The 3,476-nt window shown below is 36.0% G+C and overlaps 2 pseudogenes; both read left to right on the forward strand.

Annotated features, from left to right (window-relative positions):
• Nucleotides 1–117: 117 nt before the first annotated feature.
• LOC143233494 (glutamate--cysteine ligase catalytic subunit pseudogene) lies at nucleotides 118–552 on the forward strand (annotated as a pseudogene).
• Nucleotides 553–709: 157 nt separating this feature from the next.
• LOC143233502 (glutamate--cysteine ligase catalytic subunit pseudogene) lies at nucleotides 710–1,357 on the forward strand (annotated as a pseudogene).
• Nucleotides 1,358–3,476: the final 2,119 nt, after the last annotated feature.

A 3,476-nucleotide genomic window follows, 5' to 3' on the forward strand; every position in this document is an offset into this window, starting at 1 on the left:
ACACCAGATTCTGGTATCTTGAGATCCTTATTTATACCAGATGAATCTCTGTGTCAGAATAACACAGTGTACAGAACATGTGTCATTATTTCTCAAAAAAGGAGAGAAAAACGAAGCATGGTAAATATTCCAATTTTTAAAGACACGCATACACCAGATCCTTACATAGAGGATTTACAAGCACTCGGTGACGATGGAGAATCGAAAGAAGTTGCCAAACCAAATCATGTTTATGAAGACTGTGAAATGTTTGGACTCGGTAGCTGTGCCTTGCAAGTCACCTTACAAGCATCCTGTTTGGAGGAATCCAAATTTCTGCATGATCAGCTGTGCCTTTTGGCTCCAATAATGATGGCATTGAGCGCTGCTTGTCCAGTCAGAAGAGGGTACTTGACAGAACTTGATTGCAGGTGGCAGACACTATCTGACAACTGTGACGATAGGTCCAGAACAGAAGTATTCCACCCTGAAGAACTGAACTATAAACTACCTAATACGCCTCGATGGGAATCAAACGTTTTGTACTTGTCTCAAAGAAGGTTCCGAGTTTAATGATTTGCCTCTTTTGATCGATGAAAGATTTTACCAAGAACTCGTTTCACACGGAGTAGACTCACAACTTGCACTTCAGCTAGCACGATCTTTATTGAGAATTCCGCTTTTTGCTTGTTGGGAACAACTGGAAGAAACTGAAACTGAAACCAGCAATATGCTGACAGTATTACAGAGCTCGTACATTGCAGCAGTGCTTTTCAAAGTTCCTGACCCTTCAGCTAAAGCTTTCTGGCGTCTTGAGCTCAAGGCAATGGACGTACAAATAACAGATTTTGAAAATGCAGCTTATGCCATATTCGTTTCACTTTTTGCTAAAGTTTTCATGGAGAAGAGATTGAACTGGCTTATTCCTATGAGCAAGCTTCAGGAAAATTTTATGGTTGCACAAAAGCGAAATGCTGTTTTGGAAGAAAGATTTTGGATAAAAAAAGATGTAAGTTGTACCACAGAATTAGAGCATAGTATTAAACAGACCAATAGCAGCTTGAAGCGTGCATCTGTTGATGAGATAATTAACGGGTCAGAAGGTATATTTCCTGGCATTATTCCAATCATACGAGAGTATGTTCGTGAGAAGGGTACTCACGATTCTATCGTTGCTGTAGATGGCTACTTAAAGCTTATACAACAACGTGCTTCTGGAAAACTCATGACAGGTGCACAGTGGATTAGAAAGTTCATCATGAGTCATCACAACTACAAACACGATTCTTTTGTCGGTGAGGACATAAACTATGACCTACTGACAACTCTTGATCAAGTTCAAAAAGGTGACATCCAATGTCCAGAATTATTGGGTTGAAGGATTTGTTTAATTATAACTTCATACATCCTTTATAAAACTATATTAAATTGTTGTTGTTTTTAGTGACTCAAGAACTTAGTAGTATTTGCTATCCAGAATTGCCAGAATTTTTCATTTTAGTACAACTTCGTTGAGATGTTTTAACTGAATTAACAATCAGTTTTATGCATGGCTACCCTAGCATTTCCTTGAATTACTTCATAAATTATCTATAAAATTATTTCGATTCTGTTTAAACTTGAAGTAAATTATTCTAATGGATTTGGTATTGAAACCAATTAACAAAATGTTGTATAACGGGTTATTAGTTGGATTTACTTAAAACTGACGAACGACAACTGTGACAACTGACCCTCACACAAATTTCAAATATGTTTTGACGTGTCACTTATTGTTTGTGGTTACAGGCTCATTAAAAATACGATTTATTTAAGCCTAAGTAACTTTAAGGTTTACTTAGAGATTAAAACAGTTTTACTTTCATTAAATAGCTTACATAGTGACAACATTTATGTTTTAAAAGAATAACTGAGTGTCTTGACAATAACTATGTAGTTCTCCTCACAGGATTTAATATTTTTTAACCATCACCGTGTTTGATTTTCACTAAATAACGCTAAAACTTTCTTAAATTTTCTTCTTAAACTTACATATATAGTCAGGTTTTATCAATGTTTATGACAAAAGAAGCAGTACTTCAAACGTTTGCATCTTCTGATCTGACTAATTTAAATACAGCAGGGTATCTATGTTGTGTCCCTGCGGGGATTGAACCCTCAAACTTGTCACCACAAAACTTTGGAAAGTGACAGAAAATATATTATATTACAGCATTATGACATATGACTTAATCACAATGGCGTTCACTTAAATAGTGGATTTGTTTAAGTTTTTTTTTTGCCATTTACTATTCTGAACTTAATGAACAGTTGATCTATCCAGAAATATTCGTTTTCTATAACGATCGTTAGGAGGGGAGTCTTTTTTCCACGTGGAGTTTTTACTTTTACATTGAAATACTGAAATATTTGTTTGTGGTTCACTAGATGTGACAAAGAAGGTTAGAATTAGTATTTTTTTTATCTGAAGAAACGCTTCATCTGGTTTGTTTTATTCCATAAAGAGCCACTAAACTATTTTTGTTCTATGATATTTTGCTGATCATAACCATAACGTTTAGTTTAACAAACATTTACTTTGACATTCTGCGTCTATATATAGGCATTCCCCTCATAAACTCAGTTTTCTGATATAGCTTTCCGTATTTTCGAATTCCGTACCCATATTATTTCAGTTTACTACACGTTGGACTTTTCAAAACGAGCCTGGCATGGCCAAGCGTGTTAAGGCGTTCGACTCGTGATCCGAGGGTCGTGGGTTCGAATCCCGATCATACCAAACATGCTCGCCCTGTCAGCCATGGGGGGCGATATAATTTTACGGTCAATACCACTATTCGTTGGTAAAAGAGTAGCACAAGAGTTGGCGGTGGGTGGTGATGACTAGCTGCCTTCTCTCTAGTCTTACACTACTAAATTGGGGACGGCTAGCACAGATAGCCCTCGTGTAGCTTTGCGTGAAATTTAAACCAAACTTTGCAATCGTTTAAATAGTATCATATGCAACTGTTCGTTGTAACATTTCAATTTCTTTCTTGAGAATGTTGTTGCACAGTATAATTAAATTTCACGAAAAATACAACATCTTATTGTAAGGGTCTAACATGTGCCAAATTAGTTATACATTTATGATAGGCCTAGTATTAACATTTGGAATGTATATTGATTTTTTATTGGTTTGTAAACGGACTTATTAAATTTAAGTGTTTTATCTTTGTGTTTTTTATAATACTAGGCTGGCTTTATCGGCATCATTCGGTGAACATAGCAGATACAACCATGTTAACTTCAGGGCTTCCCTCGCATTTTTTTTCAACGCTAATGATATAACATCATAATATCACAATTATGGAGATCTTATAGCCGTCTTTGTATCAGGGTTTCATGATTCTAACTATTGCTTACCCGTCTCAATCCAGCACGACCAGTTCGTAGAATAAACAAGTACGGGGTACAGAAGTTGCTCAGAAACTCCCTACACGTAATACAGTGTCTTT

This window comes from Tachypleus tridentatus, chromosome 1 (assembly GCF_004210375.1).
Source record: "Tachypleus tridentatus isolate NWPU-2018 chromosome 1, ASM421037v1, whole genome shotgun sequence".
Classification (NCBI taxonomy): domain Eukaryota; kingdom Metazoa; phylum Arthropoda; class Merostomata; order Xiphosura; family Limulidae; genus Tachypleus; species Tachypleus tridentatus.